Below are 23,548 nucleotides of genomic sequence, written 5' to 3'. Positions count from 1 at the left end.
AATAAAACCAAACTATTTGATATCAATTGAATGCCTTTTACACCGAGGTTTGATGAAGTTTGTCATATTGCTCAAAATGGAAAAAGAAAATGAGAGATGTCATTTAACTCTTCTTACGTTAAATGTTGGATATACAAACATCTTTATAATGTATATAAATGTGACAAATGAAATTTAAATGGAATGTTATGGAGTACAATTACAATTACAATTACATGACTTGAACAGTCTTGATACCTGAAATAAAGCAAACGACTCAAGACAAGTAACCTCCTCGATAGACTAGTTGTAGAGAGTCGGCTTCGAGTGCGGGCGGTCGTGGGTTCCATCCCCGGCCGCGTCCAAAATGATACCAGTAGCTCCCTTGCTTGACGCTCAGCATTAAAAGGGAAACTGGCCTCTCTTCGCTCGTGGCGATGGAATCAGGTGTCGAGTGTGATTAATATAAGTTGTAGAACTTGCTTCACATTCGACGTAAGATAAATCAGTATACACTAAGTATAAACTAAGATAAGTAAGAGATCACGTACCTGATTTTCTTTCATAAGTTATCCCAAGAAGCATCCTAGTATCCTCAAAGAAATGTCAAAACTTCGAACAATCTTCTGAAAAAGACAATGGCAAGTTGTCATGATTATGGTGAAGTTATTACTTGACAATTAATGTGGAACAGATAAAAAAACCTATACAAAGCGACAGTTGTAAAATGTACTTGAAATAAAGGTTGTTCCATTTTCTTGGAAAACTGAGTTCTTTCAGTTTTACTATAACAGAATTCCGCTTGAGCAGGTGTAATGAAATATTTCGACCCCCATAGAATAACGACCCCCCGGTCATTATACTATAGAAAATGTGACTCCTTTCCTGTAAAATATTGACTCCCCTTATAAAAAACTGACTCCCTTTGAAAACTCTATAGAATAACGACCCCCGGTCATTATTCTATAGAAAAAAACTGACCCCTCCAAGTAAAATACTGACTCCCTAAAGATGACTCCCTTTGAATCTCATAGAATAACGACCCCGGTTATTATTCTATAGAAAAAGTGACTCCTTCCATGTAAAATACTCACTGCCGAAATTACTACATTCAAACTCTCATACAATATCGATTCCCAGACATTATTCTATTTAAAAAAGTTACTCTTTCCGTGTAAAACACCGGCTCCTAAAAAGACTTTCGACGATAATATCTCTTAAAAAGTGATCCCCACCAAACCTAACGGACAATATTACTAGATCTACAACTCTAATACCCTCCATTGCCAATAGTTAACATTTTGATTGTACTACTACTACTTGTGCCGCTACTTCTATTGCTATTACTACATGTACTTCTTCTACTACTACTACTACTACTACTACTACTACTACTTCTACTACTACTACTACAACTGCTACTACTGATACTACTATACCTGCTTCCACTAATGCGTATTGTACATCTACCTCTTCTTCTCCTGCTGCTGTTGTTGCTTTCACTTATTCCTCTGCTGCTGCTGCTGCTGCTTCTGCTACTGCAACTGCCACTACCACTGCCACTACTACTACTACTACTACTACTACTACTACTACTACTACTATTACTACTTTCTATTGTTGCCGCTACCGTACTTTACTGCCACTGCTAAGTATTGCAACTTCTATTAATACTAAGTTCTATGCTAGCAGTTTCTTGTGCAGTTTTCTTCTGAAGAATTACTTCATACCGAAGTTTGCAGGGATTATTGACACTGGTGTGTTTTGTGAATGTATTGTGAATTGTTATTTTCCTGAAAAAATGTATACACCAAGATACAGTGTCTAGAAATAGAATCCCTTTTCCCGCTGCGGAATGCTCTGATTTCTGTGTCAAGTGATGGTATCTGGGGCTAATGGTCAAACGGAAGGACGGACGGACGGACAAGGGCAAATCTATATGCCCCCCTCCCCCGAGTGGGGGCATAAAATGCAGCAATTAGGCCTTAGATACATGAGATAACACTAAATTTGACCAAATGACCGGGGGTCGTTTTTTTATGGGAGTCAATATTCTTCGTGAGGTTCAGTTTACTTCACGTGGGGGAATCATAGTACTATGATCTGGAGGTCATAATACTATGACCGGGGGTTCACTTTTTCTATAGAATAATGACCGGGGGGTCGAAATACTTCATTACACCGGCGCTAGGGTTTAGAGGCGTGACGGTAGTTTAATATTTCATAACCGCTCTCAATTAAACTGAGACTCCTACTGCTTTCAAATAATTTTCTTTTAGGTTTTATTATAATGTTCATGTATCAAGTTTACCACTGTTTGTTGCATTTTATTTTATACCTTTTATCAATTAATTAATCCAAAAGGCTAGGATTGACTTAAAGTGTAAATGAAAACAGGATGTTTGTTGAAAGACAAGCTTATATTTATTGTAATAACCGACATTGATAAATTATATGGTTTTTGAAATGTTAAGAAATTGAAAGGTTGAGATAAAGATTTCCGGAATTTACGATAAAGAATATTCACGAAAAAAGTATACATAAACATTATAACGTGTGTTGTTTAGATAAGAACGAATGGACTACGAAAATTCAGATTTGTATTGGTTTAAAAGATATACCGATTGAGCTATGTACTACTTGCAATTTGACAAATGCGATTAATACTAATGACTATTTGATGCTTACTTTAGAAAAAAATCACCATAAAGGCGACAGGACTAGCGAAAGATACTTGAATGGAGAAAATGACGTTTAAAATAATCTATCTTGTCTCGTAGTTATCAGATCAGCAACAGAAATGGGTTTGTCATATTAATTCCAATTTAAAGTATTAAAATAGTCAGAAAAGCCAGATGGTATCTTTGTGTCAAGTTATTTATAAAGCTCTATTTTGTTACACAGTATTCAGCATGATTTATTTGAACAAAAACCTTTGGTTGTGTTTAAACCTAAAAACTCTGGAAGACATTCCTGTCCATACAAACATATGCTCTTTTAACAATAAAGCAAACTGTTCATTTAGATGCAAAAGAAATACATGTACACGCTGTAGCCCTATTGTTGAAAGTAAAAATGTTGATAATACTACTCCCTCCTAACAAAAAAAATATCATGTTAACTACGACACTGACAGTTCTACTTAATTATCATATCTCGTTATTAATGTACAGAACAATAAGCTGCTCGAACTAAACAACAGGTGTCAAAACGCATGAATAGCCATAGATTTGATATAAAAATACAATTAATTATCTGCTGCAAATGTTGCAACAGATTAATCGTTTAAACGACTTTAAATTCACGACTACAGAAATACTAAATGGTTTTAACACGAAGAAGACGTATGCCATATGTTCCTCTAAATAAACATCAAGTTGTCTTAATTAGTTCTGCGTTTGTCCTGTCTGCTTTTAGTTATGAATATGTTCAAGCTAACAGTCTCGTTGAAGATTTCCATTTTTTGGGACTTCTTCATAGATATTTATTTATTTCAATAGAAAAAGTGGAAACTTCACAGGTCGCTCAACACAGTTTCAGGCTCGGTTTGATTGAGCCTGTTCATGAACGGTGCTGGAAATGCATGCTAATAACTCCTAATTTACTGACGTCGGTCGTTTCTCTCATGAACTTTATTTCCATGGAATTACCACACTAAAACCTCAAAGTAAGTTAAATAAGAACGGCATGATTTATATGTTTAATTCTATATAAGCTAAAAGAAAGCAACTCGTGATACAAAATATTATTTAAGTTAATCTCTATTTAAGTGAGGAGAAATCCCAACAAAAGGTCATAATATGCAGAATTAATTCGACGTTTATTCAGTTTGAAGGGCATTCATTTGGTAACAAATATCTCCGAAGAAAAGATTCGAGATAAATATCTAAAAAAAAACAATTTTGTTAATTCGTTTTCATCTTAAACCTGGGATCGTTTTCTTTCAATATATTTAACGTTTCATTATCCAAGAGGGATCATTCATTTTACACAAACATGATTTAAATTGTTTATTGACACAGATATAAATGAATACTTGCGTCTGTTGTCTAAAATGCAAATGATGAAACACTGTCTGGTCTATGAATAATAGATTGTCCATTTATATATCATGTTATGCCTTGTTCCATTAGTTAGATCTTCACAAAATCTAATAAAGAATAGAACATAATTAAATTCACAGGATATAATCCAAAAATCTAAAACATGTAATGAACATACTGATATACCCCTACCAAACGATTTATTCATGACCGAAATGACGTATGCCTTTACTACATCACTTCGTAGTCTTCAGATTATGCAAAGGGTTAAGCATCGTTAATTGTATGCATTTAATATCAGATAAATATATACCTAAATGCATACAATTATAACCTTTTTATATTGGAATGTTAATTGTAGAAATGTGCAGTTACATGCTTGTACTCTTAGTCAATCCTAATGCGTTTCCTTCGCAAAAACTACTTAACTTCTTGATGTTATAATTATTATTCCTTTTCCTGAGGTCACAACGATCAAGTTTAAGCGCGTCACGCCGACATAAGAGATACGTACACTGTACTTGTCGTTACCAAGCAAAAGCACACTGTTGGTGGTGCTCAGTTTGGTTGTCGTTTAGCTTAAAATGTTCGCTGATGTGACAAACGTGAATCTAAACTGCAAAACTAAGAAACAAATCGACGTTTACGCTACGAAACGTGGATATAGTTAATAAGCACAATTTACGCGGGCACATTTATCATACTATTTAACTACGTTCCACGTCTAACAGAAAGTAAGTATGGAATTTATTTTGTTCCTTGTTTAACAATTTAGATCAATTTGGATTACCCACTGCGAACGCTTGCACCAGCTGTATATAGCTTGTAACTCATACAAGCTGTCGGTTACAATTTAAATAGCATCTGCCAATATGATGATTATTATTATCTTTTCCTTGTATAAAAAGAAGGAAACAAGATTTCCTAAACATATGAAGAAATAAATCAAAGAAATATGATGCTTTGATTTTCATTTGTAACTTTGTTATTAATTGTTTGCAGACAGCAAATTATCTAATCATATGTCATTTTTGTTCTTAGGGAGTTTGTTCGTTCTTTTTACGTGAAACTAGAAACTGAAATGTATTTTAGAAAGAATAATATAGATAAATATATATAAAAGTTTCCTGCCTTATGTTTCAGATTTTTTTTCTGTAAAAGATATGATTTAAGTTTTGCATCTATTATTAATTAATTATATTATATCTATAATATTTAGTATTATAATATTAAATTCCAAGCTGACATTCTTAATCACATCTTGCCGATACGACGGTGAAACTCGACAATAAGGAGAAAACTCGCTTGTTTTGAAATAAAACCACATTTAATGAGATTCAATTATTTTGGCCGACCGAAGAAATCGCCTACTAGGTAACCCTCAAATTTCTTTTAATGTTCCTTAGACGCCGTTTTAAAAAATTAATGAACTGAACATTTTGTTCCATTATCCGACTATGCGGTTCAGAGTTCACGTGTTTTCTAGTAAAAAAAAAATGTGTTGGCGGCTTCATGTTTCCGTGTTGAATGCTGTGTGGGCGTCTGCGTTCTTTGGATGTGTGAAATCCTGTTGTACTTTTGTCCTTGTTTTTATATCTGACTTCTTACAATAATTAGAATTAGCTGTTTTAGTCATTACCGTATCGTTTAGATCCTTGTAATTTCCGGCCAACTCAGTAGTTTCAAGAATCTGTTCAGGATATTTTTACAGTAACATATAGAAGGGCAATCGCTCTGATAGAATCTAAACATAGAATTGATAAAGATTTTTCTGAGTCAAAGTGACCTAACACGGCTGTATTAATTAGGCGTTTTGTCTCCTGATTGTACATGTATACCAAACTACAATAATTCATCAGAAAACAAAGCGTGATGCAACTCAGGGTATTGTTTTTATTTCACGTCATAGTTTAAAGCGACTAACCCATACATCGTTGGATCAGATTTAAAAAAATCAAACTTTTGCGATATTCACCCATGTGCTGCATATTCCATGTTCTTACAATGTATTTTTCATTAAATTCTATTGAAAATCCTAATAAATACAAACAAAGCAATAACATAAAACGAAGTCAGTACACTTAGTACGTTTACGATGCAGTTAGTGATTTCTCGTTGACCTAGTGCGGTTACGGTATTCGTATTATACTTTTTCGTCGTGAGTTTGATTCCCAGATCCGTAAAATTTAGTCTTTAATTTTTTCTTCTCTACAGTTCAATGATAGTTAATCTAGTTCTAACATGTTCACTAAAATTATATGTCACAATTGACACGTAATTATTTCTAAATACACTCCACCTTTAATATGATCTAATTTTTTTTAAGGTTTCCTGTGATATTTTTAAACCTTTATGGGTTAGTTTTATAAGTTTCATAACAATTTTACACTTCACTTTAATAAAAGCATTGCGCCGCTATAATTTTAGGATTGACTGATTTATAAATACTACTAATTTTATACGAGAACAAGAAACAAAACAATAAATTAGAAACCAGAGAAAAACAAACTTACACAAAGTATGTAATACAAACTGAAAAGAATTGGGGATCGAACTCCCGACGAAAACGTATAATACAAATACCGTAACCTCTCGGCCAAATAAATCACTGACTAAATCGTAAACTTAGCGTATTGACTTAAATTTATGTTATAGAAGTAACCCGTCTGTAATATTTTTCCGTTACAGCTTCTTTTTGTTGTGGGCCTACTTTGCAAATGCATGACTCTGAGGCTGTGTTTGTGGTGCTCTGTGCTTCCAAGAAATCTACCCCTACCTATTATCTTTTGTTTTCACTTCTAAACGCCATAATACTGTGCGCTACCTATAGTTGGGTTTTGCGGTAAGCGATGTTTGTGTACTTTTAATAATGGAACGGTCCGTTAGGTAGTGTTATTCGATACGATAGTGGTTCTTACCCAAATAATTATAAGGGAAAGTAAATCATTCTGACTTCCCTAATCGACAGACGAGTATATAAATTGACCCATCAAACTACTTTCGCACTTTTGGGTTGCTGCCCACGTGATGACAGCGTCTAAAAATACTGTCGCGTCTCGTTATATATTTATCAATGTTTACAAAATAAAGCGTTGTAACGGTATATAAACGTTCATGAGAAAAACTGCAAAAATTCGAATATTCCCGTAATTTTGGAAACTATAAACTGGTCAGCCATTATGTTTCTGTAAATATATGAAATAGTGGCGGCATTTTGCCTTTCGGTGATAAATTATTTTAAAAATTATAATTCACAATGTGTGGGTTAGTCGCTTTAAAAGATGACATGCCTGTAAACCAGTGGAACGACTGAAGTCATTCATATTAAAAAAAACCAACAACAAAGAAATATGGCGTATTTCTCTTTTGTTATTTACATAAAATTAAACTTATAAACATCTATATGTTCAGATCACTGATAATATAGTTAATAATTGATATCTTTATAGCCATGCTATTATGTATCAATATGAAACCATGTAATTGATAACATAATAATTAAAAGGAATGATAGTAACACTAATATTGATATTCACTTCATGTAAATATCAGAGTATAATGCAATTCATTATGTTCATCGAAGTATTCATTTCTATTATCCACAGTGGTCACTTAAATATTGTCAAGTCTTATACTGACTAAATTCCGCTATCCTATTGCTTATAACTTGACGTCTCAATTCCTTCATGTAAAGGAAACATAAGTGCGCCATATTATCTGCCTAAATTAAGGTAAAAAAGTCACGCTCTTGAACTTTTTGACATTTTTTTTATTTAGATCTTACTTACAATTATACAGATAAAAGTATATGAACATAAAATGAATAGGAATTTTTCTTGTTTACTTGTTCGTTGGGATTAAATTTCGTGGATTGACTCAACCACGAAATCCACGAAAATTAGTCCCCCACGAATATTAATGACTTCACAGTATGAGATGATACCTTATCCTATGATACCAAGTTTCAAGTTTCAAGTTTATTGGCATAATCAGCAAACAATTTGCCTTTGGCCATTTACAAACAAAAACATACTATGGCAAAGACACATATACATACACAAATCATAATGGATACTTAATACATGGCTGTATACACATTATTACAATATACATTTAAGAAACAGCTAAGTTTTTCAGGGCATTTTTTCTTATTAACATGCAGTCTTTAATATATTTAGATATTTTTATCTGCAAACCTTTATTTTTTGTAGACATAAGCGAGTTAAATTTCTGTATACAAGGCCAAGATATGCTTCTAAAGTATTTTCTACGAACCGTTCTGAATTTGTCACAACATAACATAAAATGATATTCCGATTCAACTGCCTTTTGATTGCACAATATACATAGTCTATTTTCTCTTACTGTACCATTATATCTGCCACTTTCTATACAAAGGTTATGAGATGACAATCTTAATCTAGAGAAATATTTTCTCAAGTCATCATTTGTAATATTACAGAGATAATCTTCAAAAACAAAATCATTTTTATATTTACAATAGTAGTTTAGTTTTGGCATGTTATGTATGGTTTCTCTCCATTCTTGAATATACTGGTCACGGATTCTGCGCTGTATAGTTGGGAAGTAATTTACAGTTCTATCAAAATTAAGTCTTATGTTACTAAAACCTAAGTGATCAATCACAGAATGAATTCTGAATCCCTGTTTTTCATAAGTTTCAGCCAGTATTTTATTGATCTTTCCCTGCAAATTACTGATAACGGAAATCTACCCAATTCACCAAGAACAGCACTGTTTGAAGTTTGATGTTTAACACCAAGTATATATTTACAAAATCTGACATGAAGTTTATCCACACATTTAAAACTGTTACTATTATAAATCCCCCATACTTCTGAACCGTACATCAATATTGGTACCACCATTTTGTCAAACAATGAGAGTTTAGTTTTAATATCAAAATTAACTTTATCAAACAATGACAAAAGGTTATGATAGGCTCTTAGGGCTTGATCATGTAGAGCTTTTACAGCGCCTGACATATTACCAGTGTATGTGAATTTTACACCTAAGTATATGAAATTATCTACGATCTCAATTTTTTCACCATTTATGACAAAATCAGGATAGACATTTTGTTTACGCTTTTCAAAAACACATACTTTCGTTTTATCAACATTGATTTTCAAGCTCCACTTTTGTGAATACTGATAAACGCTATCAATTTGTGCCTGCAGGTTTTTTGAATCAGTGGTAAACAGTACAATATCATCAGCAAATAATATCATAAACATTGTTAACATATCAAAATCCCTGTCTGTTAACAAATTAATATCTAAGTTATCAGTAATATCATTTATAAAAAGTATGAATAAAAGGGGAGATAACGGCTCCCCCTGTTTCAAACCGATAGTAACATCGAAAAATTTGGACAACTCTACAGTATTTGTAAATTTCACACAAGACTGAACAACATTATAAATACATTTAATCATACTGACCATTTTACAGCTAATTCCAGTTTGGAGTAATTTTACCCATAATGCATCATGATTAACGGTATCAAAAGTCCTTTGATAATCGATGAAAACACACCAAAGCTTAGAATACCTTATCCAATCATTCAGAAAAGTACTTGTTTTAAGGAGCTAGTAGACCTTAATATTTGCATGTGCGCATGCCCAGCCGGAAGCAAACTTGACGATTTACGACAACGTTTACGACAAACTAAATGTGTTTGTATATTCACTTTTCTGACAAAATCATTAACTTGTCTCTGATCTGATGCCTAATGGTTTAATAATGCTTAAAAAATAATAAATTACCGCAGAAACGCTACAAAACATTGTGACCTTAAAATGACGTCATCGACGTCATGACATTACGTGTCAGTTTCCGCGCAAAATAAATAGCTGCTTTTTATCTTGAAAGTACGTAATTCTGAGCATTCCGAACTATTTTTAAACAGCCATTATTTGTAGAAATATTTTTATGAGTCTTTCGTTCTGAACAATGATCAATATTTTGCGGCTTTTATGTAGTTATATTGAAATGTTATGAGGAATGTAAGAAAACGGATGATAGTGACTGATGTCACTGGGAATACAGTTGGGTGAAAGGTTAATTATTACGGTCATTTTCAAATAGAAATTGGGCAGTTTGATATGTAATGCCTATTTTTCCGTTTCCATTGATAATTTGGTACATATATACTGAAACTATGCTCTAAAATTGTGATTCAATTAATTAAATTAATGTTACAATGGAAACGAATCCCGTAACCTATCTATCTAAATGTAAAATTAAAGGCGTTGACACTGATCTATACAAGGAACACAGCTTCAGCTTTTTATCTGTATTTCAACACTATCCATGAGAATAATAATTGTGAGCACAATGATCTTTCCATAAAAATGTCACACGAGGGGTACTGATGTAAGTATTTTAAGCTTTTACATTTGTTTAGATAAATGCAAATAACACGAACATATCACATACTATAGAAATAAAATGTTTTGAAGCAACATTAAACGAGTAAGATAATTAAAAAAAAATACATTTCCAAGAAATTACAATAAAAAGCAAGATGTAAGATATTTTAAATATCTCTATTGCCATAGTAACTTTAAACATTAAGATAAATAGGGTACTATGCAAAGTGTATGGTATTCTGCTAATAATTTTACCCTTAATTTCCATGTATGGCACTGAAGCCGTCAAAAAACCGTTATCACACATAGTTGTTTCAAAATGAGAGAAAATACGTTTCCATGGAAACACGAGCTCCGCGACATATACATTGTAAGCTTATATTAGAAAGCTAAAGCGCATACTTGTAAAATGATCAATTACGCAGACATCGACGGATAACAGTGAAACCGGAATACACTGAAAAGTGTTAAATATCCGTATTGTAGCAGCTAAATCACTAAATTACACGAAATACAATACATTTCTACGGTTTAACTAATTGTAACAAGGTATACTACCTCCTTAAGAAAGATGTGCTGGTGTAATATAAAATATTAGGAAAAAACACTCGATGTATAATGTCACTCCTCTTTAAGATTCCATATTTCCTGGAAATACAAAGATAAACTTGATTCAATATTATCAATATTTATGACATATTACAGAGATTATATAAAATATTCCTCAGTTTATCATATTGGCTTAATGATTAAATACAAGACGTCATATAAACCACGAAAATTACTGCACGTAAATGTTTCATTATTGTGCAAATTCATTGATAAATGGGAATAATAACCAACACTAAATTTTCTCCGTGATTTCTCGTTATGCAAACAAATATCAAATGAAGCAAACTATATTGATTGTTTGATCACAAAATAAATCATTGTATGCTGTTTTGCTCTTGGTAGAAGCAATTTTTGTTCACAATAAATGTTTCCAATGAATAAAATGCAAGTATTATTATAAATTATATAAAACTACAAACTATTTAGTTATACAGTACAGTTTAGAGTGTGAATAAAAGTTAAAATCATATCCTTGACTCAACAACTTCTTCTCCTATTTCTCAAACGCCCGCTACACACCAAAACAGCTTAAATAATTATATATTTACTATTTTAAAACAGTATTAAATTGCAATAATTAATATTATGTATAAAAACTACAACAAATATGTTAAGGATAGAAGCTTTAAGTTGAATTTGAATACGTTGAAGTGCCATTATATGAAATCCGGCTCATTCCTTATTTATTGTCTGCTTTACATTTTCCATATTTCGGTAACGTTTTTTTTTTCTATGCAAGTCTTCAGTAACGCGTACTATTATTAGAATTCCATGTGTATGGCATACATATTTAATACTGAGAAATCCTCATGTGACATGACTGTAAATGGAAGTGACTGACTATACCTTCGGTAGTTTCAAGCTCCGCCTTAAATATATACACTAAAAGAGCCGTTTTGAAAATATTTTACTTTTATGATAAAACTAATTATTAGCATTGATGACATTCGAATGGAACGTCACCAGGGATGCAGAAAACAAATCAGTTTCATAGCAAAATTATCGAAAACTGAATAAACTTCTTTTAATCCATTTTATGATTATTAGACTGAGCTTCCTTATTAATTTCATCATAACTTATGAACAGACTTGTTTCACGCTACATTGTTAAACAGCAAAGATCAATTAAACTAAGACACCTGTTGAATTCCGAGTAACATTCTGTGAAACTGCACTTTATCGGCAAATCACCGCAAGCATGCCGGCTTCATCATAATGCAGGATATTTGTAGTTAGAGAAAAGCGGTATCTCATTACATACCGCAATACTATATAATGTGACACATCATCAATTAAACTCGAAAGTTTGTACATTTTGTTATAATAAATGTTTAATTCTAATTTGGTATGACTTCGATTAATGCTACTAATGTAGCTCTACGTTAATATCAGCAAAATTTTACAATGAGTCGCAATGACCAGAAAGATTCTAATTACCCTTTTGGGAAACTCTGGGAAATGCGACAGCAAAATCAATTTATATTGTCTGGGAGCTATTGGATCCTCTAAAGAAAAGAGTTATTCATGTTAATTCCAATAAAATGTAATAAAACCGTCAGATAAGACAGCTTAGAGCTATGTGTCAAGAATTATATTTTCTGTTTCCGTTGAAATAAAGAATGTAGGGCATATTTGAAAATCAAAACTAGGTTATGGAATTAAGATATGATTTTGCAGTGGTAACACGTGTGTTTTTGACTGAATTTTCTTAAACTTCGGTGATTTGGAAAATGCGTAACAAGCACGAATGTGGGCGTTTCCTTTTCAAGAAAATGCCTCAAGTCAATTAAGGCATTCTTACCGCTCAGTAAGTAAAAAAAGATCCATTTTACCTATATCTTTGTTAGAACAGCTATTTGCTTATTAATTCGTCTTTCAGGTGTGACTGCTACAAGATGATTTTAGTGTTTACAAATTATGGACCGGTTATTTATATAAGAAGTCCTGCAATAAACTGTGCCATATAACGCCAAACTAGAAATCATATTTGTCAATATAACAATGAATTATAGATTATGTGTTTACGAACCTTGCCAACGTGCACCATAAAGAACATTTATTTAATCTGATTTTGAAGATCCCCAAGCTTGAATGAGAAAATGATCAATACAGAAACAAAATGTTAACAAAATGAGACTTTAGATATTTTGTGGACTTGTACTTTCTTATTAGTTTTTTCAGTGCTATTATCGTTTTTTACATATTTAAGCTATTCACTTTACTAAATTCATTAGCGTCTTCATTTATTTGTGAATACTTACTGAATTGTATATAGCTTCATTCAGAAATTTCTTGGATTATAATGCTATGAACAGTGACTCATTTCTAAACTAAAATTATGACAGTTTCTACGATATAGAATAATTTTTTTAATTCTTTCAACATTTCATCACGCAGATTTGATATAAGTTGTTTATTGGCACGAATGGAATGGAATGGAACACTCTTGAATTTCCGAAGCTGTGATCTATAGATAATAGAACTTCTGATTATTTATCATGTTAATCTGTATTCTTTCGCTACATTTTCAATTTCTCGTTTATTTTTCAGATCACCAAATAGTTTTATGATAAATGAACACCTTTGTAATAAAAGTTTATCTGAGACTGAGATATATCAAAATCTAAAAAAAAAGGTTCTAAAACAATTACAGACTCGGTTCGGCTGTATCTGTTCATTAGAGGTACGAATGTGTAAAACCTTCCATGCCCCTTGCATCGGTGTAAGTGACATTCACATTGAATGAACTCCTCCATAATCCATTAGGACAAGCACTGAGTCGAAAAGAATTGTAAGCGATATTAATGTTAATAATCAATTGTTATTCATAGTGTATTCAGTCTGCATGTTTTAATGATAGTATTAAGTTTCCTGGGAAACAAATGGAAATAGAATCACAATCATTTTAAACTAACATTTCATTTTCAGCTAACAAACGATATTGTTTTTATTCTTATTTTTTCCAGTTTTCAAATCATTCAGTTGGCACAAACGTAATTTAGATAGTTTATTGTGTTTATTTAAATGAATAAAAACACAATTGAACATTCTAGAAACCAGGCGTTGGCATTTAGATTTTGAATTAATATTAAGATTAATGATAACCGAATTATTATCTCGGTAATCCAAAGGGAAAATCTGTTAAAATACTGCAAGCCAAAGTGTTTTTTTTTAACTTCGTATCATAGAATTTCTAATGTTTATTATTTACACAATTTACACAATTTCTTTATATTTTTACGAATCTGGTAGTCTCATACACGCTTCTTTGTTTTAAAAACTGATTTATTTGCTATATTCACCCTGTATGCCTTAATTCAAATTAGTTATACATAGTCAGATGTATTATGACTTTGTATACTGTAACCTTCCGCAAGATCCCTGGTAGAACGGACTGTTTATGCTTCTATGTAGAACTGATACAACGTACACATGATTATATGCTTAACAGATTTAAATTTTGATGGCTAACTTCCGGTAGAATATACGCACGTGTGATTCTACTGGTATTTCCATGGTCAAAACTTGACTGACTTTCTGAGGGCGGAGTGCTCATTCAGTCGAGCATTTTACATACCTCACGCCGTAATATAAAATAATTGTATTGTACCGAATGCTTCTCAAGGAAATCATGGCTTTCGTTTTCTCCATTCAGGTAGGAAATCTAGGGGTGTTTTAATACACGCATATGCATTCTATTCTCAAATGCAAGATACAAAATTGTAATTCATTTCTGAAAAAAGTCACAGACTTTATTTTTTCCTAGTTGTGTGGAAGTGCTGTATGTAACAAATAACAAATCAAACACCATTTGCTGACAAACGATTATATGAAAAAGGGAGAACCACTATTTCCAAAATATGCGAAGAAAATTATATTCGTGTTCCGTATTAATTTGATTTTGTTATTAATGTTCTATAATCATTGAGGCAATAAAATCAAAACATTAATACTATAATAATTTGCGAACGGTTCTTATGTCTTTCTTTTCTGTGAAACTAATTTTTCTTTGAGCTGAAATTTTCAAAATGGTATATAATTTCCTGTTGAAATAATTTGATAGAAATTATTTTCCTATATTTTTTTATTACATTTCATTTCTACAAAATATGAAGTTTGCTAAAAATGTTCTATTAAAATTTGACTATATTCTTTTCAGACGAATATCACTATTTAAAATAGTCTTTAAAAAATCACGACTTATACGACAAATGAATTTTTTCTGTACATAGTCATAGCGTCCTAACTTTTCATAATAAGAACGTATTACTAGATAAAATACAAACCTGTAATCAAGCCACATATAACCATATGATTGCATGCTCAAATAATCAGCGAACGCATGGAGCGATTTATTCGAATGTTGTTGTTGTTGATGTTTCTGTAGGAAAATGCTCATTCCAATAAAGGGAAAAGAAAATTCAAGAAGAATGGAAAGATATGTATTTTTCCACTTTAACCATCCCACCGAATCACAACATTTTTCAGTTGAAGACATTGCGTAAAAAAGACTTTCAAAGGAAGCGACGGAGGCTTTGCTAACTGATCTTACGCATTTGATGATATGACTACTTTTAGAAATTTAGCAAATGAAAAGTTAATTTCACATTTCCTTGAGGAAATAGTATATTTCTTGCGATATGCATTTCCTCTCATTGTCATTTGTAAATACGACAATTTCTTCCAAATTCCCCTTAGTTGTTACAAAGTGATAATTAAGGACAAAAAATGAGCACAAGGAAGATAATTTCCAGCCAATGCAAACATTAATCATTCATATGCACTGGACTCCTTTCTATTGGTGTTTTAAATTACCTTATTTTATTGTTATGTTTCTGATCCGTTTGAAGTTATGTTCAGAATCTGTACAATGAGCGAATTAGTGTATAAACTCTGGATAATTTTAAAGAAATTCAATACAAAGTTAAACCTGCACTCCGTCTCATTTTGTATGTATCTCATTTTATTGAAAAGTCTTCAATAATTTTGGAATCGTGTTTTGGACGTGAAAAGGTCTATTTCAACACAGATAAATGGTTCTTGTATACTGCACTTGCCCTAAATGTCCTCAATCTTTGCAAGAATTTTCAAGGATTTTCTTCAGTCATTTCATAATCATGCTTAACAGCCTAAAGAAATAAAAGGCAATACAAATGTAGTGTAGTTGAATAGTACAAAAGTAGAGTATTACAAAACGTTCTTTTGCGCTGCACTTCTTTTAGCAGCGTCTGTAATTGTGTGAATGTTTAACAAATTGGCGGTAACAGTTTTGGATGAATTTATATTGCAAATATATACAATATAATTATAACTGATATTAGGAGGTCCAGTAAGTTTCCATTTTTCAAATATAATTAGGTTGTTGTCTAAATCATAGCTATGGCTTAAATTCCCTTCTATGTTGAAATATTTACATGCTTGTATTATTGATGTTTGACATATATATATATATATATTTTAATTCAAACTGATAAATATTTCTAAAGCTATGAAAAGAAGTATATCTATACATATCATAAAAGTCCTGCTTATTTATACCTCAGTAAAACCCTGTGAATGGATAATATCATATTACATGAATTATACTCTATAACTATACAGGTTAATCATATTCAAACGTTATGTAACGGCTTTACAATGGCTAGCTCATTGACGGATTTCAAACTATCACAGATTCCATGTTTCATTAAAGCATGTATCTTTAAATGTAAGTTCTTTTTATTCTATTAACATATTAGCTGAGTAGAATGATCATCATGCCAGATTTAGAGAAAATGCCGATATATAGCTATTAGTCTTATATTAAATAAAGTGTAAATTATTACGATGAGTTTAACTATTTGATCAACAACTCAATATTCTACAGTGAAATATTTTAGATACAGCCTTAATCAAATCTGTTGAACGATTTGCTCACGGATTAAGGGATAAACGATCTGATGATTGTTTGGCTGCTGAAGTATTTCTGAAATGGATGATAACACAAGGATTTCAGGAATGTGTGATGCAGAACGTTTTTAGATTGGCATAATGTTCATAAAAATGGAAAACATATAAGATACATATGAATAAAAAGGCAGTAAGTAAGCAGATGTTAATTAAGAGACGTCGTCAAAAATCGTCGGACTGACATTTCAACGATGTTTTGAAGATACTTATCTGCTTGTTTCGAATAACATTGTATGATACATCATTCCATTTCCTTTAAGATAAATGAAACCGATACAGCTGTCTAGTTAAGTAATAAATATTTTAGAGTATTAGCTGCGAGCTTATGCTAGCAGAATGTAACTATGTGGCACGGTGACCAGAAAAATTCCTTTTTCTCATGGTTATTCCTTTGAGAGTCGCTGGAGGAAAGTGACGGCAAAATCAATTTATCTTGTCTTTGAGCTGTTGGTTCCTCCAAAGAAACGAGTTGTTCATGTTAATTGCAATAAAATGCGATAAAACAGAGAAGTCAGATAGGAGTTGTTATAAAATGTGTTCTTATTGCCGTTCTCAAGAAAATTTAACGCAATATTTTGTAAGTTTATCTTATAAAGAATCAGTCACAATTTTACTATTTAACTTAACACAAATATTATTGTATATTTACTGTGATTTGCAATTTGGGCAATTTCTAGATTTTTTTTATAAATAATGATATAATAATATTTACGTTTAGTAGGTACAAACCAATTACATCTCAGTCACACATACTAGCACAAGACTCAATAAATCAAACAAAAGGCACAGAAATGTACGTTACAGCATATTTATTCTGTTAACTTAAAGGCAGTTATCTTAACAATTCTGCTGCGCAAGAATTATTTATTGTGTACTTAATTACATGTAAGTAAGTAAATTGTTTATTAACGTGACATGTGTTATATACAGACAAACCAGTCCAGCTCAATTACGTATAACTAAGCTTGATTCGTGCTATCAAGTACGAGGGTCATTGCTTACTATAACATGTATTAAAACGGTTTATAGACATAAGTCTTCAAGTCAATCTATTTTGTATGATATGCGTAAAATAAACTGATAAATACAGTTTTTAAGTCGCACCGACATGTTTGTCAGTTACACATGGCTGAGAAAGACACATGTACACCGTCCTCGCTTTCTCCACACACATTTGTGAACCCGGATAAAATCGCCCATCTTCTCGTCTTCACCACACGAAATTTTTCTAAATCCTTGCAATGAAACGCAATTGATTTGCTCGAAGTGTGTGGCTTAAACTACTGTGTGTCTTAAAGCACTTGACTGACTAGGCACCTGGAATGTATTCCTAAAAATGCAATCACTAAACAAACATAACTGGTTTTGCATGCAGTATTATGTTTGTTTATCCTAAATTATATACAAACACCGTCAAGTAACATTTTCTGTTTAGGATTTCTGCAAATGTTTCATACATGTTATGTAATTCAACCAAACGTAACAACTAGCACACACAAATAATTATATACACGTATCTTTTATCTTTAAAACGTCGTAATTTATATATATCTGTGTTAGCTAAGCAAAATATCTAGTTATGAAAAATATCATTTAATTCTAAAGGCAAAAGAAAAACATCCTTACAAAAGTTCATACAGTAAACGCTGATTATTCTCAAAGGCATTGTATTAGATAAAATGTTATTCAGGGAGAAAAAGCAAGATGAATAACATGAATTGTATCATAGCTCGGTGCTTTTTCTTAACAAATTTGGTGCATGTAAATCGTATACACTGAGTACAGGGTGCGGTAACTAAGAGTGTGCAAGTATTTAATACCCCACGCTAGTTACCGCACTGTTGGATTGGAAAGTATGCCAGCATGTCTGGAACAGTAGACAGCGAAGTGTAGTTTATTGATTTTCTGCTCTCGCATTGGTTTATTTTACTTGGGCTTTACACATTTGTAAAGCAAGGATTTTAAGTACTCACTTGAACTGCTGTATATGGCAATGTGGAACGCCTAAAACTACCATATATGGATGGCTATGATACAAAACAGAAAGAACATTAAAACTCTCGGGTAAACGATTTTTACTCGGGGGCTATGCCCCCTCGTACAAATCGTTTACCCTCGAGTTTCAATGCTCTTTCTATTACTAACAATAATTTACAATTCTTTTCATTTTAAAACTGGAAACCTTTTTTTTCTTTTTCCGATCAAATTATTTAAATTTTCGTTATGCAAAATGGATAATTCAGTTTAAAATTGTTTATTGACATTAATACAATGGAAAACTTTGGCATCCATTGTCTGCAATGAGAATTTTATAAGAAAGTGTGATCTACGAATAATAGATTATCTGATTATTTATCATGCTTGCTAAATTTCCAAAATATTCAGTACAGAATTGTATGATTGATTGTGTAGAATACTAGTATATCATGTACATGTATTCCAGGGCGCAGTACAATCTTCAAGGTTGTGTTTGTTTACAAGTTTGTGCTTAGAATTTGAAACGAATGTCTATATGTAAAACAGGAGCTGTCATTATAGCAGGGGCGGTCAGAAAATATCCGAACTTTTCATGCTCCTGTTTTTCCACGTGCTGCTACCTACACATATAATACATAATCGAAAACTAAAAATTTTATTGTCTATAAATTGGCCAGTTTAAGTGAGAAGTGTGTATACATGATGTTTTGAGCATTTAAACAAGGTAGGTGTTAGGGTAACCATGGACTCTAAGCTCGAGGAACAGATATCTGTTATGAAATTCCTGCTTTTAGAGGATGAAAAATCTGTCCACAGTATTCAAAGGTTACAGAAAAGGTTTTAAAAAGCCAACCTTTTATAGCTGGGTTTCATAAGGACTAGTATGAGGGACAAGCTTAGGCCAGGGAGGCCCACTGAGGCAGGGACCCCTACAACGTTGGCAAATGTTGAAGTTTCTTGGCAAAAAAGATTGCAGATGTCATCGCATGAAGTAGCTAATCAGTTTAGGATCAGTAAAGTGTCGGCACATCAGATTTTACACGCAAAATTAGGTATGAGCAAAAAGGTAAGTGCAAGGTGGGTGCCGAAACAGCTGACAGATGAAAAATGGCATCCTGGGTAACAATAGGAAAGGAACATCTGGTGCGTTTTAATCGTGATAATAATAAGTTTTTGAACAGTATTGTCACTTGGGATGAAATGTAGGTTCATTATGCTGAACCTGAAACTGAAGCTCAGTCAAAGCAGTGGAAACATGCTGGTTTTCCATAGCTCCCAAGAAGTTTAAGCTGTCCCCCTCTGCTGGCAAGGTTATGCTGAAATTCACTTAAAATAATACTGACACACCTTATGCCAAAAGGTCAAACTGTGACTGATACTATTTAGAACTAATTTTGGAAAAATGAACAACAATAAAATGAAAAACTGAAAAAGCTGCGTTTCAGACTAGCCCAGAAAAATGCCCTTCCTTTGAATGACATTTCCTTCTCTCATACTGCCTTTTCTACAGCAGAACTTATCAACCCTTCAAGTCGCAATTGTTGTCCCAACCTCCGAAAACTCCAGACCTTGCCCCTTGTGACTTTTATGTGTTGCCAGAACCGAAAAAAGGCTCGCTGAAAACTAATATGAGACCAAGGCGGCTTTGATTTCAGTTATAAACCGTACCTCAGCAGTAGGTCTACATCATGGTTTGCAGACTGAATACAAAGCTCCCACGATAATGGCAAACGTGTATAGATTTATGTGGGAAATACTTTAGAAAAAGAATAAACATATCTTTTGAAAACTATTGAAGGGTTTTCGAATAAGAGCAATGTCCAGATAATTTCCGACCGCCCCTCGTAATTTGGCATCTTCTCCCGAAACGTATTTGTGATCTTGAATAAACATATCTCTACCTACCTATATTACAATGTTTATAAAAATTGTCGATATTGAACATATCGTATTGGTTCCAAAGGGCTCAACGGGAACATTTTTGAAGGAAAATTTTATTGCAGTACACTATGTTCTTCTTAAAATAGCTTGTGAATGAACGGAACCAGATCTTATGCATTCTAAAGTTAGTCTGTTAAAAACGGTTTGATTTGTTTTTGTTGTTACTGGAATAAAAAGTTGTAACATTTGATGGTGGAAGAAATGCAAGGTGGTAAATGTGACCAGGACCCTACTGGCCAAAATTAAATTTTAATGGCCTACCTTTCATCTTTTCTTCATATAGAAAAAAGGCCATAGTCAATGAGAATATCACAACATGCTTTGGAAGCATATGATATAATCAAGAACAAGAGCTGTCTAATGACAGCACGCGAGACTATTTGATGCCCCTTCACCTAATACTAGCTTAAATATAAAAGCAAATTTCTAAGTAATGTAAGCCAAAGTTATGAAACTTACCACGTGAGGTCATCACATGATGCCAACGATGTGTGGAGAATCCGAAACATTTGGTCAAGTAATTCCTATGATGCCATTTGTGAAATTTGAAAATATTTTACCTTATAGTTTCTGAAATACCAACTTTCATGCAAAATTTTAGTTGAGAGGGGGCGCATAATTGTGACAAAAGATAGTTATGTAACTTCTCCTGGGAGGTCATCTCATAATGCCAAAGACATGTGTGAAGTTCAAAAGCATTTAGCCCGGTAGTTTGTGAGAAATCTGAGAAATCTGCTTACATGCAAAACTTTAACCTGAACTAATGTGGCACTGGTGATTAAATAAGCTCAGAGTCTACTATTTGAAAACTTTCAAATAGTCGAGATGAAACGAGTTTCACTGAGTCTGCTCCTGGTAGGTAATGATATGTGCTACAAACCTCACGTCCCATAGCATCGACTTAAGTTGAACTTTATTGTACAGCTATATTTAATAAACATGAGCCAAACCGAGCAGAAAAGTACCAAAACTGCATAGACTGGAATGAACTTTATAAACTGCTGTAAAAGTTAATTGTTCCAAAATAGTTTTAATGATACAATTTAAGAGCGTCAAATTATCACTTGATTTATAGTCAGGAATTCCGATGAGCATTTCTACTAAAGACACAAACATCAGTTGTTCGTAATATATCAACCTGCTTGTTTTGAATGAGAAGGAAAAAAAATACATTTCAGTTTTATCTAATAAATGCTAGCGTGTGTTATTTTTAAAAAAAATTCTAACGTCAAGACAGGATCATTTAATTGACAAAAATGACAATAAAATACTAGTAATTAAATGTTGTGACTGAAATGAAGAAAGTTATAAATGTCATCTTATTTCAAAACCTTGCAACTGCAAAATACCCGGCAAATGGTAAATGATTAAAGTGATCAAGTATAAACTGAAATCAGGTTAAAATTCAGCAAGCTCTTAACGTGGACGTGGAAGTCAACGCACGGATGAAAAAGAGGATGAAGAAGATACCTCTCCATGTACACCATACAAGGACTGAAACTTGATAATGGATCGTTTAACAATTATTGCTCTGATCTACAATTCATGTTTGCTGATGTACTGATTAAACATAACGCCATAAGTAATTAATATTTATTTCGATAATGTATAGTTACTGTTCGTATTAACTGATTTGTGGAAATTATTACTAAAGTTTCTCGGTAATTCCACGTTATTTGAAATAAAAGCCTGTAATAAAGCCACATACAATCAACTGATAATAAAGTCGTAAAATTAATGACTGCATGCTGCGAGTCATAAACAATAGTAATGATAATTCAAAGAAGAAAAGATTGTTTGTTAAAAAAAGCATGGATATGAATCATTAACATGTTAATGCGTGGGACTTGACTCTAATTATCAATATCGCAACTTAACAATTTTTGTCGATATTCCTTGAACTAACAGCGCATTTTAACAACTTAGATAGGTAGAAACTATCCAAAACTATATCATTATGATACTTGATGGAAAATTCTATCGGAAGAAGCAAATAACGCGGTGACCGTTTCAATCTGTGTTTTAAAAATGTAAAAGAGCTATTTTTGAAAACGTTATTGATTTACGTATGCTAGTATGGAGACAATCTCATGAAACGTCGCTAGGGGTTATACATGAAGAGATTGTCAAGAAAAATATTAGAAACATATGTAAAAGTGTGCGTGCTCTTAAAATCCAAAAAGTGAAATAATTGTGTATGCTTTTATAAGTCATCGGATTCTTTAAGCAACAAACAAATATCAGAAATTTAAAAGAACTGCGGCACATATATAATAAATACATGTTTTTTTTCATCTTGATAAGGACGTCACATTTGCGTTGTCTAAGAAGAAAGCGCATGATTTACGCATGCTGTTTAGGGACAAACCGAGATATCTAAACAGGAAAAGCTTCCTTAAAAAGGGTCATATGATCCCCATCTTCTTTTCTATTTCCATCTATAATAGAAAATGTATTTTTTTTCTCTCCGAAAATTATTGATCTTAAATTTCGCAAACAATACAAAAGAATTAATGCGTTTTATATCGTATCAATCCTACAACTTGATGTTTATTTAATGCCTCAATAAAACGTCAGGGAAATTTTGCCTCTGCTAATCAAGTGTAACCCTATGATGGATTGATTCCACAGATCTTTCCGAAAATATTCCAT

The 23,548-nt window shown here is 32.4% G+C and overlaps 1 protein-coding gene across 1 annotated transcript in view; it reads right to left on the bottom strand.

Annotated features, from left to right (window-relative positions):
• The window catches only part of LOC123524998 (uncharacterized), a 196,421-nt gene that overhangs the window by 146,795 nt on the left and 26,078 nt on the right, over nt 1–23,548 (bottom strand). The window contains exon 2 of the mRNA XM_045303668.2: nt 531–605. The gene's annotated coding sequence lies outside the window, so the exon portion shown is untranslated. The remainder of the gene's footprint in view (nt 1–530; nt 606–23,548) is intronic.

This window comes from Mercenaria mercenaria, chromosome 3 (assembly GCF_021730395.1).
Source record: "Mercenaria mercenaria strain notata chromosome 3, MADL_Memer_1, whole genome shotgun sequence".
Lineage (NCBI taxonomy): Eukaryota > Metazoa > Mollusca > Bivalvia > Venerida > Veneridae > Mercenaria > Mercenaria mercenaria.
Note: the sequence above shows the minus strand (reverse complement) of the source record. Positions and strands in the feature narration are given on the sequence as shown.